Genomic DNA, 14,948 nt, shown 5'->3' with positions numbered 1-14,948 from the left:
AGAAAGGATGGATCCCTATCCCTGATCTGCCTTCCGACTGACCAGGAGCACCTCTGTCTTATCTGGATTACGTATAAACAGACACTGGTTTAGGACCAGGACAGCCTCCTTGGATTGAGGAGGAAAGGAGTAGAGGAGTGTCGTCAGCACACCCCAAAACTCCAGATGACCTCTCCCAGCAGTTTCATGTATACGTTAAATAGCATAGGGGTCAACACAGAACCCTAAGGGACCCCTCAGGCCAAGCAGGAGCCCACCAGCACCACCTTCTGGGTTCGCCCCTCCAGGAAGGAACTGTAAAACAGCACCTCCAAGCAGACCCCTGCTTCCCTCCCTTCCCAAAGGGGGGCAACAGGAACTGGGATCCCCTCCCTCTCTCCAGCTGGGAGACAGGCAAGGACTCCTCCCCCCAACAAAGACCCACTTGTGATGCCCCTCCCTCACCTGCTCCTCTCTCCTGCTCCCCTCTGGGCCTCCCCCTCCCACCTTCCTTCTCCAGCTCCTGACCTTTCCAAACCTCTCCTCCTGCCTCTCTAGGAACAGGAGTCCTCCGCTCTCTCTCCCCCACTTCGTAGGAATCTAGCCATATTTCCCCACTACACTCTTATAGCGCTACTATCCCACTTTGACTGCCCTCTTGCATTCTGGGGTTTGTAGTTCAGTGAGGCCTTAAAGAATTCTAAATGCTGTCCCTCAACTGCAAATTCCAGAATGCAAGAGGAGGCAGCCAGAGCAGATAAAGTGGAACAGAAACACTATAAGAGTGTAGTGCGGAAATGTGGTGGATCTCTCCCCCCCCCTTTGGAGGACTCTCTAGGAATATTAGCCTCTGCTGTCCCTCCCTCGGAGGAGGACTCTCTAGGAATATTAGCCTATGTTCTCTATTCCCCTTGGAGGAAGACTCTCTCGGAATCCAGGCTTATGTTCTCTATTCCTCTTGGAGGAGGACTCTCTAGGAATCTGAGCCTATGTTCTCTATTCCCCTTGGAGGAGGACTCTCTAGGAATCGGAGCCTATGTTCTCTATTCCCCTTGGAGGAGGACTCTCTAGGAAGCCAAGCCTATGTTCTCTATTCCCCTTGGAAGAGGACTCTCTAGGAATCGGAGCCTATGTTCTCTATTCCCCTTGGAGGAGGACTCTCTAGGAATCGGAGCCTATGTTCTCTATTCCCCTTGGAGGAGGACTCTCTAGGAATCTGAGCCTATGTTCTCTATTCCCCTTGGAAGAGGACTCTCTAGGAATCTGAGCCTATGTTCTCTATTCCCCTTGGAAGAGGACTCTAGGAATCTGAGCCTATGTTCTCTATTCCCCTTGGAAGAGGACTCTAGGAATCTGAGCCTATGTTCTCTATTCCCCTTGGAAGAGGACTCTCTAGGAATCAGAGCTCTATTCCCCTCGGAGGAGGACTCTCTAGGACTCTGAGTCGTTCTGCTCCCTTGTATCCTGGTTGGCGGGGAAGAGGAGGTACAGTATAGTGTTTTGGGGGGAGGAAGAGAGAGGGGGCACCCTGACTGAGTGTGTGGGTGGGGGGGACTGGTGGGAAAGAAGGGGTCGGGGGCACCCTTGAGGGGAGAGAGGACCCCCCCCCCCCAAATCATGCACTGTGTGTCTGTCCCTTTCACCCCCATCCACCTGGCTCTCCTTCCGCCACCAAAAGAGGATCAGTTCTCAGAGGGAAGCCCTGGCAGTTAGAAATCCCACTTGGAATAATACTGGGCCCAGGATGTTGACAAACTGGAGCATGGCCGAAGGAGGGCGACTAAATGATGAAGCGTCTGGGAACCTAATAATAATAATAATAATAATAATAACAACAACAACAACAACAGGATTTATTTATATGCCTCCCAATCACTGGGAATCCGGGCAGCTTACAACAGAGGGTTCCCTGCCCTCAGGCTTACAGTCTAAAAAGACACAAAAGGAGAAGGGAATGGTGAGGGGGGGGATCAGGTCCAGCATTTTTCTCTCCCTCTGAGGCCTGGACCAAGGCAGAGGGACTGGAGGGAGGGCTCTTTTTCTTAACCAATGGCGTTGGGCCTGTCCTTTCACTCCCTTTAAGGCCAGAAGATGACAGTATGAGGAGAGACTTAGGGAGCTGGGGATGTTTAGCCTGGAGAAGAGAAGGTTAAGAGGTGATATGATAGCCCTGTTTAAATACTTGAAGGGATGGCATATTGAGAAGGGAAGAAGCTTGCTTTCTGCTGCTCCAGAGAGTAGGACCCAGAACAATGGATGCAAGCTCCAGGAAAAGAGATTCCAGCTCAACATTATCATAGAATCATAGAATCGTAGAGTTGGAAGAGACCACCAGGGCCATCCAGTCCAACCCCCTGCCATGCAGGAAATCCAAATCAAAGCATCCCTGACAGATGGCCATCCAGCCTCTGTTTAAAGACCTCCAAGGAAGGAGACTCTATCACCTTCTGAGGAAGTGCATTCCACTGTCGAACAGCCCTAACTGTCAGGAAGTTCCTCCTAATGTTGAGGTGGAATCTCTTTTCCTGGAGCTTGCATCCATTGTTCCGGGTCCTGTTCTCTGGAGCAGCAGAAAACAAGCTTGCTCCCTCCTCAATATGACATCCTTTCAAATATTTAAACAGGGCTATCATATCACCTCTTAACCTTCTTTTCTCCAGGCTAAACATCCCCAGCTCCCTAAGTCGTTCCTCATAGGGCATGGTTTCCAGACATTAGGACGAACACACTCCTTCCCTGGAGGCTTTAAACAGAGGCTGGATGGCCATCTGTTGAGGATGCTTTGGTTGAGAGTTCCTGCATGGCAGAAGGGGGTTGGACTGGATGGGCCTTGCAGTCTCTTCCAACTGTACGATTCCATGAAATAAGGCAGTTTGACACCACTTTTAACTGTCCCCAGGGCCCCATCCTAGGGAATCCTGAGATTTGTAGTTTTGGGAGGTAACAGACCTCCTGGGCAGAGGAGACGAAAGACCTGGCAAAACTACTAATCCCAGGGTCCCATAAGATGGAGGTGCAGTACTTAAAGCAGTGTCAGACTGAGAAGGGGAAAGAGGTTCCTGGAGCAGAAAAGAGACTATTTTCCATCAGGGGAAATGTTGTATTTTGTGTGTGTGTGTTTGTGGGGGTAACAAAGTGATAGGGCTACTCTTTGCCTCCAGGAGCCCCAGTTTGGAGGCAGAAGATGGAAGGCAAGGAGCCCTCTCTCTCTGCTGCTGCTCAGAGGCAACATGGAGGAGGAGGAGGTTTAATGGAATATTAATATAGAAATAATGTAGGAACAGCAAAAGAAGAGCCAGCTCCCCCTACCTGGTTTCTGTTTCCCTCCTATGGGAAACCCCCCATCCCCAAAGATGGAAAGGTAATACCCCCCTCAGTCACACACTCTCCAGCTGTCATGATATCATCAAGACAGTCCTGATGAATCCTCTGTTGTCCCACTTTTTCAATTTGCTTTTAAAAGGACCCAGTTTCTCTCTTCCTCCCACTTTCCCCCTTTGCACTCAGTCTGCTTCTGTTGCTCCAGACTGAGTCCAAAATGCCAAAGTAGTTCTCACTCAGTTAACCCAGAAGACAGAGAGCAAGATCCTTTCAGGCTCAAGCAAAAGCAAATGGCTGCAGCTTCTCCTTTGTGACTACATACAAAGCAACACAGTACACCATTGAAAGTTCATCACAATTTCTAAACGCCTGAAGGAATAAGAATATTTTTATCTGTCAATGGAAAAACAGCAATAAGGTGCTATCTTAGTCTCCCAAGGGGGGGACTTCCAAAGTCTGGGAGCAGCCACTGAGAAAGCCCTGTCTCCCAGACTTCCTGCTTATAAGCCTGAGAAAGTGGTGGGGCAGAGAAGGGGGCCTCTCCTGAAGATCTTGAAGCTCTAGTGGGCTCATATGAGGAGATATAGAAGGAGGATCATTGGCCATTATGGATGTTTTCGATTTCTTCCCTTTCAGCTCCAGGTCTGTTTTGAGGAGGCATCTGTGTAATTTCTCCAAATGGATTGGGATCACCTGGATCCAGACCAGAGGGTTCCATACAAGGAAATCAAGGTGGAGGATGATGGGAACGAGGCCTCTCTGGGTAAGGAGCCCTTTTGTCTTTGTTACAGAGATGCTGAAGGAAGGAATTCATGTCCTTAGCATTTTTCTTAAACTGTTGAGATGCAGGTGTTTGAATGGCATGCCAGGTCCTGTCCCCTGAGTCACACTGTGCCAAAACCGAGCTTGTCTGAAGGTGCTTTTTCAATATAAAACTTTGATTTTGCCCATTTGGAAGCTTACAGAGTTATAACTGATGGAAATGTTACACCTCGCTTGCCTACTCCTTTTGAGGCCCCATTGCTCCTCTGGAACAGCAGAAAACAAGATTGCTCCATCCTAAATAAGACATCCTTTAAGATATTTAAACAGGGCTATTGTGTCACCTATTAACCTTTTTTTCACTTGGCTAAACATACCCATCTCCCTAAGTCTCTCCTGATAGGGCATGTTTTCTAGACCCTTCACCATTTTGGTTGTCTTCCTCTGAATACACTACTTTTGAATACTTTCTACTAAGTAGCATGTAGACAAGAAGCTGCACCTGTGAATATGAACTGTGCACAAGATTTATGAGTAAACCTTTTTTATGTTCATTTTAAAGAAAGACCGTGTTTTATTCCTTTCACTGTGCTAATACACATGTGAGCAAGGTTGGTGGCTGGTCTTGCTGTCTCCATGTTTCTGCTGCAGTAGTTTCTTATAGGAGATTAACCAAATCTCAATTGTGCTTTTTAACTTTTTACTAAAATCTAACAAAAAGGCAGGGATAGTATACTACATACAGTATACTCATGTATAAGTCTAGAAATTTTGGTCAAAAAATTGACCCCAAAAACTTGAGTCGACTTATTCACGAGTCAGTGTAAATACTGTATAGAATCATAGTTGAGTATATACAGTAGCTGTTTAAAAGTGAGGCAACCACAGGTAAGAGTTCTCTTCCCGCTCTTCCACCTCCAGCAACCCCCAACCTACTAAAAAGGAAAGGCAGCTTATCCTACTGGGGAACACTGCTTTACCAGAAAAGTCTTCCCTTATCACCAGCCCACCGCCATGGGGTCTAGGGAGCCTGGGTAAGGGAGTTATGGGGTGGGGTGAAGTGGAGTGGAGTGAAGGTAGCCCCTTGAGGCCAGAGGTGGTGGAGCAGGGACGTAGCCAGGATTTTAGGAAGGGGATGTTTGTCCAGACTAAGTGCCACCATTATAATGGGGCTTGGGCACGGCGGCACAGCAGCGTGCACCATTCATTGTATCTAACAGAAGGGGGGGTCCGGACCCCATGAACCCCCCTCCCCTTTCTTCATCCCACCCACCCCATAACCCCCCTACCCATGCTTCCTCCTTCCATCAAACAGTCCAGCCCACTTTTTTCCTGCTACATCTTCCTCGTAAACAAATTCATTTGGGGCGTCAGTCCATTTCCGGCATCATCATTGCCCCCTGCTCCTTGCCCCTGACCTTTTTCTCCTGCCTCCTTCACATTCTCCTTCTGGGAATTTTATTTATTTATATTTTTATCCTGCCTTTCGCTCAAAAAGGGAACCCATGATGGCTCACTGTATAAAAACACATTAAAAATGTTTTAAAAAACAATTAAAATAGCCTAATTAAAGCAGTAAAAAAGTTTTAAAATTTCAAGCATATAAAATTTAAGACATACAAAGGTTAAAAAATAATCTAAACTTACCACCATCACCCAAATAAAATCAGGCCTGTGTGATTTTAAAAAGCTTGCTGCTATAAAAATGTCTTTGCTTGCCAGGTCAGCAGGGAGGGGGCCAGCCTAGCCTCCCATAGAAGGGAGTTCTACAGGCTGGGAGCAGATCTCTCTCATGTCCTCACCAAGCAAGCCTGGGATGGTAGTGGGACTGAGAGAAAGCCTTCTCCTGAGGATTTTAGGCTTCTAGTGGTTCGTACAGGGAGATACACTCTTTCAAATAGTCTGGACTTAAGCTGTGTAGGCTTTATAGGTCATCACCAGCACTTTCAATTGCTTGGAAAAGAATCAGAGACAGAATGCAAAGGTTCTATCATTCCTACCCCATAATGTAAACATTTCTTCCCTCTCTTAAGAAACTGAGCTTGCTGTCTTTTTAACTCTTGGAGGATAAAGAGCATCTGAAGGCAACAATCTGTCTGTCTGTCTGTCTGTCTTCTCTCTTTCTCTGTTCATTTTGCAAACCTTTTATCTGCATCACTCGCAGGCTCCTTTCACAGGATACCAGGCAAAAACACCTTGACTAGATAAATAAAGGCCCGCTTGGCACCCAGCTCCCTTCCAGGGAGGCTGAGGGACAGTTGGCTTTTGGGAGGCTTTGTGAGAGATTATATATGAAAAACCAACTCTGGTGCTGAAACTCTTTCCACACTCCTTGCCTCAGGCAGCCTCTGAAAGTTTGAGGGATGAGGACACTGCTTCTGCTTCATTCATTGCATATAGTTTATTTTCTTTGGACTGGGGTGGACATTCTATGGCCCTTCAGATGTTGATGGATTACAACTGCCAGCTGCCCCTTTGATGGCATAACAAATCAGGAAGGGGTGCTGGGAGTTGTATTCCCACTTTTGCCTCAGGACTAAATCTCATGGTTATCCTAGTTAAGGAGGATTTTGCTTTTCTGATGAATAAAGAATAAAGAAGGAGCCCACCAGAAGATTGGTTAGCTTCAATCTTGGGCAACCCTATGAATAAGAGACCTACAAGACACCATGTTATGAACAGGCTCAACCATATCTTGCAAGTAAAACATTTCGCTTCCTTAAGTCAACCCACCTGTAGTACACTTTTTTCCTTCTGCCTTATATTTTACTGACCATCATAATCTTTTCCAGGGAGTCATGTCATCTCACCATGTGCCCAAATTATGATATTCTAATGAGAATTTATTTGTCTTCTAGAGAATGTTCAGGTTTGATCTGCTTTCAAAGCCATTTAATTGTCTTTTTGGTGGTCCATGGGAGACCGTATAAACGTGTGCTGATGTAAAACATCTCAGTTTGTACTATTAGCAGGTGTGAATCATAGAATCATAGAGCTGGAAGAGACCACAAGACCCATCCAGTTCAACCCCCTGCCATGCAGGAACTCTCAGTCAAAGCATACATGACAGATGGCCATCCAGACTCTGTTTAAAAACCTCCAAGAAAGGAGACTCCATCACACTCTTCACCTTTTTTGTTGCCCTCCATTGGACATGCTCCAGTTCCTCAACATCCTTTTTGACTTATATTCCAGTATTCCAGGTTGGGCCTGACCAAAGCAGAATAAGAGGGGCAATATTACTTCCCTTGATCTAGACACTATACTTCTATTGATGTAGCCTAAAATCACGTTGGCCTTTTTAGCTGCCGCATCGCACTGTTGACTCATGTTCAACTTGTGGTTTACTTGGCCTTCTAGATTCCCTACCACACCAGGTGTCCCCCATCCTATATCTGTGCATTTCATTTTTCTGCTCTAAGTGCAATACCTTACATTTCTCCGTGATGAATTTCATTTTGTTAGCTCCAGCCCAGCTTTCTAGTCTATTAAGATCATTTTGAATTTTGTTCTTGTCCTCTGGGATGTTAGCTACTCCTCCTAATTTGGAGTCATCTGCAAATTTGATAAGTATGCCCCCAATTCTGTCATCCAAGTCATTGATAAAAATGTTGAATAGCACTGAGCCCAGGACAGACCCCTGTGGGGACCCCACTGGTCACTTCTCTCCATGATGAAAAGGAGCCATTGTTGAGCACCCTTTGGGTTCGTGTAAAGAAATCAGACAAAGCCATCTGCCATCTGGTATGGAAAATTTAATTGACTCTGGACAATTCAATTAGCCCAGGAACAAGGCAAGTCTATTTCTTTTATAGGCAGAAACAAAACATGTAGGAAAAATACAACATGTCAGTATGGTTAACTAGTCATCTCGTACCCCGACTTTTGGATTGTGTACTTTGTAATAGTTAACCTATTTTCTTCCTCAAACAAGAAGAGCCAGATTAATTTTGCAGTTTATGTCTAACCAGTAGACAAGTTTCTCCCGTTAAATCTAAAAGACAAATGCCCTCATGTTTGCATGAGTGCAAAGCATTGTTCTCAGCATGTATGGGAAAAATTCGACAGGTTTAGCCGGTCATCAACCAATTACAAATTTATGTAACAGTTACCTTGTCTAGTCCACATTTTATTTATTTATATATTTTGTCTAGCCCACATTTTAGAAGTTTTGTTTGCAAGAATGTCATGGGAACCTTGTCTAAGGCCTTACTGAAATCAAGATATACTACAGTCGGCCCTCCACTTCTGCAGGGGATCCATTCCCTCCCCCCTTGAAAACTGAGTCTTACATGTATTCAAGCCTCATAGGCTTGAATGGAACACGCCCCGTGAGCGTGCAGGGGGTGGACACTGCTTGGGTGTGCCCCATTGAGGATGGTGGAGGTCACCCCTCTGTGAATCAAGAATGTGGATCTCAAGTCCACGAAAAAGGAGGGGCGGCTGTATATCCACAGCATTACCTCCATCTACCAACTGGTAATTTTATCAAAAAGGAGATCATATTTATCTGGCATGACTTGTTTCTCTGAAACCCATGTTGACTTTTTGTGATTATGGAATTGCCTTCTAGATGTTCAGAGACGCTCTGTTTCATGATCTGCTCTAGAATCTTTCCTGGTATTGATGTCAGACTAACTGGACAATAAGTGTTGTGTTCCTCTTTTTTCCCTTTTTGAAGATGGGGACAACATTTGCCCTCCTCCAGTCTGCTGGGACTTCATCTGTTCTGCAGAACATATGGAGAAAGAAGAACCTACACAGAATTACTCCTCCATCGAAGAAACTGCAGGAAAGATGACCCTGGAACAGGTGAACATCCATCCCCTCTTTTTTTGTGATGGAGCCGTTGGGAGTTTGTCAGTCTGGGATGTGATGGGTGATCAGAGGTCATCCATTGTCCTTCAGTAGCTCAGTTGATCTGTGCTTCTTGCCATCTTGTCTTGCTTCCCAGCCATTCAGGGCCAGGGGGATTGGACTATGCTTCTTGCCAGTGGTAGCCTCTCAGAGTGTCCCTCCAAAGGACATGTTCTATTCCTACATTAGCATTAAATCCAGCTTTTAGACTGGGTTGGCCCACTATTTTGGTGGAGGAGGCACATAACTCAGGCAGCTGGGTTTTGAGCTATCATGAAGCAATTCCTAATGATTTAATTTGTGATTTTTGTATTTTTATTATCAGGGATGGGAAAATGTTGTTGTGGTGCTCTCTGTCTTATTTGGTTAAATAATTTGACTATACAGGCTGAAAATCCAAAACATTTGCTAATTATGTGAGGCTGCCCTAGACTTCTGTTAGTTAGTAAAGCAGATTGGGAGATCTATGTAGAAGTGTGTCCACATGATAAACAAAGTCTCCATTCACACAAGAAATCTAGATAATCAAGGATCCAGATTGTAGCCTTGTCTTTTCCCTCCTGCCCCATTTTTCAAGATCCAGGGAGTTAAGAAAAAGAAATGGGAGAATATTCAAACATATCCTAATTTATTGGAATTCTGAAGTGATCAAATAATTTGAGATGCACCATGTGCTTTTTTGGTTAGTTACTGTCTGGATGAGGGCTATTTTCTATTGCAGGTGACGTTTGAGGATGTTGCTGTGTACTTCACAGAGGAGGAATGGGAACTGTTGAATCAAAACCAGAGGTTTTTGTACAAGGAAGTGATGATGGAAAACTATGCGAATGTGTCCTCCCTTGGTAAGAACCTTTAACCCATTGCCCTTGGCACAGAGTACCCTTTCATACTATAGTATCATAGCACTATGATTTTACTTTAATTGTCCTGGCAACATCCTGTGAAATCCTGGAATTTGTAGTTTAGTGAGGCACTAGAGCTCTCCAGTTGAGGGTTCTAAATACTCCTTCATAAACTGCCAATCCTGGGATTTCATAGGAAGGAACCATGACAATTAATGTTTTTTGGCCTGAAATGTTCCTCAACACATCCCAGAGTAGGTTCACTGAGCTTTTGGCCCCTCTTTCAGCCTTTCTAAGCTCTGGACAGGCTTCCAATTTCCTCTTGAAAAGATGGGTTCCCCTGGCCCTACAGTGACTCAGAGAGGGCCCAACAGTAGTAAAACTGCCTCTACTTCTCCTTAAAGATGATTGGGGATATTCAAGAGTAAAACATTATTAATTATTAATTATTATCATTATTATTATTTAGGTGGTACAATAAAAGGTGCCCTCTGGGGTCCTTTGGGGGTCCAGTGTAACCCCCTAATACCCAACAACTGCTCATCCCAGTCTTACAGATGTCTTAAGGCTCTTTTAAAGCTCCTCTCTGGAGCCTGACTCACCACAATTAGGGTACAACTCCCAACCCCCTTTTTCAGCCTTTCCCATTGATAGATTAGTATGTTTATTATCCTTTCTTACCAAATGCGTCTGTGTGTATTTCTGTGTGTGAGAGAGACAGAGACAGAGTGTGATAGAAAGAGAATGTGTAAAATAGAATGGCAGGGAAGAGATGCTGAAAGTGAAATGCTGAAGCAATGCAGATCGGCATGAGGGCCAATGGGAAAGTTGGAGAGCCGAGGGAGAAATGGAAGGTGATCAGGCACGTGGGAGTGAGGAGGGGAAGGCAGCAGCAAAGCTAAGGTGCTCTAGCTCTGTGTGGACAAGAAGGTACCTCTGGGAAAGTCCATAATAGGGCCATAATAGGAGCCTCATGGTTTGTCAGGCAGCTGTGAATCTGACAAAATTTAACAACTGGTTTGAGTAAACTGGTGCAAATTGGCTCAGGTCCTTGATTTTATATATATTAATAGGTTCCATTTAGCAATAATGAAAAATATCTATGAAGCCTGTCAAGAGGTAATATCTATGAAGGGATGGAAAAAGGAAACAGAAACCCTTGTCAGTCTTTGTCTGTCCTTGTGCTTCTCTTTAGGAGATCTTGTGACGCTTCCAACAATCAACATGGGAGAGAAACCATACAAATGCCAGCAGTGTAAGAAATATTTTGCTGATAAGTCTTCCCTTATGAAACATCAGAGAGTCCACACAGGAGAGAAACCATACAAATGCCAGGAGTGTGGGAAAGGTTTTGCTTACAGGTCATCCCTTGTCATTCATCACAGAGTCCATACAGGAGAGAAACCATACAAATGCCAGCACTGTGGGAAATGTTTTGCTGACAAATCAGCCTTTGTGAGACATCAGAGAGTCCACACAGGAGAGAGACCATACAGATGCCAGCAATGTGAGAAATGCTTTGCTGACAAGTCAGTCCTTGTGAGACATCAGAGTCTCCACACAGGAGAGACACCATTCAAATGCCAGGAGTGTGAGAAATGTTTCTCTCACAAGTCAGCCCTTTTGAAGCATCAGAGAGTCCACACAGAAGAGACACCACACAAATGCCAGCAGTGTGGGAAATGCTTTGCTTACAGGTCAGACCTTGTCACTCATCAGAGGGTTCACACAGGAGAGAAACCATATAAATGCCAGCAGTGTGGCAAATGTTTTGCTTACAGATCAGACCTTGTCATTCATCAGAGGGTTCACACAGGAGAAAAACCATACAGATGCCAGCACTGTGGGAAATGTTTTGCTTGCTCATCATTCCTTGTGAAGCATCTGAAAGTCCACACAGGAGAGAAACCATACGAATGCCAGGAGTGTGGGAAATGTTTTGCTGACAAATCTTCCCTTGTGAAGCATCACAGAGTTCACACAGGAGAGAAACCATACGAATGCCAAGAGTGTGGGAAATGTTTTGCTGACAAGTCTTCCCTTGTGAAGCATCAGAGAGTTCACACAGGAGAAAAACCATACAAATGCCAAGAGTGTGGGAAATGTTTTTCTTCCAGGTCAGCCTTTGTAGCTCATGACAGAGTCCATACAGGAGAGAAACCATACGAATGCCAGCAGTGTGGGAAATGTTTTGCTTCTAGGTCAGCCCTTGTGACTCATCAAAGAATTCACACAGGAGAAAAACCATACAAATGCCAGCGGTGTGGAAAATGTTTTGCTGATAATTCAGCCCTTGTAAGACATCAGAGAGTGCACACAGGAGAGACACGATATAAATGTCAGCAGTGTGAGAAACGTTTTGCTGAAAAGTCAGCCCTTGTAAGACATCAGAAAGTCCATACAGGAGAGAAACCATTCAAATGCCAGCAGTGTGAGAGATGTTTTTCTCACAAGTCTTCCCTTGTGACCCATAAGAAGTGTCAATACAGGCGAGAAACCATACCACTGCCAGCACTATGGGAAATGTTTTGCTGATAAATCAGCCCTTATGATTCATAAGAAAGTCCACAAAAGAGAGGAACCATACAAATGCCAGCAACATGGAAACTATTTTACTGAGAAGTCACACCTTATTATTCATAGGAGAGTCCACACAGGAAAGAAGCCATACAAATGCCAGAACTGGCTTGTCTGGCATTGGGGGGGGCATACATCATCTCATAATTCTTCATCTCAGAGGAAGTGAAACACACAGTCTCTGTTGGTGGAGGGACTGTCTGATCTCAGAAATTCACAGATTTTCTAGAGATGTTGAAGGAATGTTACCTCTTTCCAGCCAGGTTTTTTAAAAAGTCAGTTGAATGCCTTAACATGGGCTATTTCTTTCCCTCTTCAGTGAGACTTCCAATGTATTCCAGGGTATAAAAATGTCCCTACCCACAGGAGTATTGGTGGATGTAGAATTAACTGTCTTCTTATTCCACAGTAGCCAAACACCCAGAGGCTGGCTTCCAACCTCCTCTGACAGCAAGAGACAGAATCTGGCCTCTTGCTGTGAACAGGGACATGATACTCTTACCTAACCCAGGAGGGCATATGCCCCCCTGCACAGGGCATCCATGATCCAGTCATAGGGAGCAGACTTTCTGACACTCTAACAAGATTCAAGCATCATTTTGTTCCACTTTAACACAGACTCCCAGACCTGGATCAGTTGGGACATGACTGGATTGGGCTTCAAGAATTCTTACAGCTGCATTAATCTATTTTGCTTCATTGTACTCAGGAGTTTCAAAACCCACCATGGCTCAAGATCCGTTTGTCAAGACATGCAACCAACCGCACTTTGTTCACTGCTATATTCTTTGCTATGGTGATTTCTCTGTAGCAGGGGATTTCGTAGTTCATATTTCTTATAGTGAAGCAAAGAAAATGCCCAAGATAAAATGGCTACATTCAACATTCACCACCAACTGAATGATTGCAGTCCTCCAGAATTCCCAGATTCTAGTCCCAGTCAAAATCTCTCTGGAACAGGATTTTAGGACACATGGAAGGTGGGGGGAATTGTAGGAACTGGGAGGGAAAGGATGATTCTGGCAGAAGGTACCTTATGGATCTTGACCGCTGATGACAATGGTTTCATAATAACATTTTTTGTGTGCGTCTTCAACTCCTTCAATCCCAACAAACATGGATTTTGGTTGCAAAACAGCAAATTTTGTAACTTTTCTTAATAGTAATAAAAATTTATATTACTACTAATAGGACAACCTTTAGGGAGAATGCGAGATACAGTGGCAACCCAGTCCTAGAAGGTGCAGACAGCCTGGGATTTTAGCTCTCTTTTTTATTTTTACCTCAGAGAGGGTGGGAGAGGCTGGAATGGGGGCTTCCCTCAAGGTGGAAATACAGACTCTGGGAGAATTTTTCAGGTTTAGGGAGATATGGAAACACAGAGACAGAATATTTCATGAGACAGTATTTCCCACCTTTATGACTTTTGTTTTGAGCAACTAGAAGGGAAAAGCCAAAATATTTGGCTTATACATTTAAATTATTTGTTTGTTAGCAACAGCAAGTAGCAAGTACATTTCTAAACCGCTTATTAGTGCAAGCACTCCCTAAGCGGTTTACAGTTGCTCCCAACAAGCTGGTTACTCATTTTAGCAACCCATGGAAGGAGTGGACCTTCGAGTCCCTGGGATCGAACTCACAACCTTGTAGCTGTGAATGGCTGCAATACCGGCATTTAACCACTGCTCCACCTGGGCTCCCTGTTAATCTCTCAGGTAAATATTTTAAACATTTTATCACTTTATTTATGTTCTGCCTTTTCCTCAATGTCCGAGAATGAAGGGAACTTATAGAATAAAAAGAAATACAATTAGCCCTCTGTATCCACAGATCTTTTTTATCCATGGATTCAAGCATCTATGGTTTGAAAATACTCAAAAAATATATATATTCCAAAAAGCAAGCCTTGATTTTGCTGTTTTATATAAGAAACACCATTTTACTCTGCCATTGTATTTAATGGGGCTGGAGCATCCATGGATTTTGCTATCCACGGGGGGTCCTGGAACCAAACCTCAGCAGATACCAAGGGCCCACTGTACAAGTAAAAGAGTAAAGCAGGAAGTTATGATTATCATTTGTAATATACAAAAAATTATTATTAAGAATATTAAACTGTCTTGTCATTACTGCCTTCAGTTCGACTTTGACTCATGGTGACCCTGTGAATGGGACTTCTTCACATCCCCATTCTTAACTGCTCTGCTCAGGTCTTCCAGGCTCAGGCTGTGGTTTGTTTTCCTCTCTTTTGACTGCCTTCTGCCTTCCCTAGCATCATTGGTTTTCAAATGAGTCATAACTTCTCATGGTGCTTGTATGTACAGCCCTGTGTAAATCTACAGCACTATATAAATAAAGTATAACAATAATAATGGTGTGCCCAAATATGACAGCCCCAATTTAGTCATCCTAGGTTCCAAGGAGACTTCCAGGGTTCAGGCTTGATCTGTTCTAGGACCCCTTGTTTGTCTTTTTGGTATCCTTAGCACTCTTCTCCAGCACCACATCTTGAATGAGTTCATTTCCCCCCCTATCTGCTTTCCTTATCATCCAGCTCTCACATCCATACATGCTGATGGGGAATACAGTAACTTGGATGATCCTGACTTT

The 14,948-nt window shown here is 44.4% G+C and overlaps 1 pseudogene across 1 annotated transcript; it reads left to right on the top strand.

Moving 5' to 3' along the window:
* Positions 1–1,400: 1,400 nt before the first annotated feature.
* On the top strand, positions 1,401–14,466 carry LOC149320383 (uncharacterized; annotated as a pseudogene). Its single transcript, XR_016278572.1, has 5 exons — positions 1,401–1,464; positions 3,937–4,063; positions 8,744–8,874; positions 9,641–9,761; positions 10,957–14,466. The product of XR_016278572.1 is annotated as an uncharacterized LOC149320383 (transcript).
* The last annotated feature ends 482 nt before the right edge of the window (positions 14,467–14,948 follow it).

The sequence above is a fragment of the Sceloporus occidentalis genome, unplaced genomic scaffold (genome assembly GCF_023333645.1).
Source record: "Sceloporus occidentalis isolate IW3139 unplaced genomic scaffold, rSceOcc1.0.p SCAF_1, whole genome shotgun sequence".
Lineage (NCBI taxonomy): Eukaryota > Metazoa > Chordata > Lepidosauria > Squamata > Phrynosomatidae > Sceloporus > Sceloporus occidentalis.
Note: the sequence above shows the minus strand (reverse complement) of the source record. Positions and strands in the feature narration are given on the sequence as shown.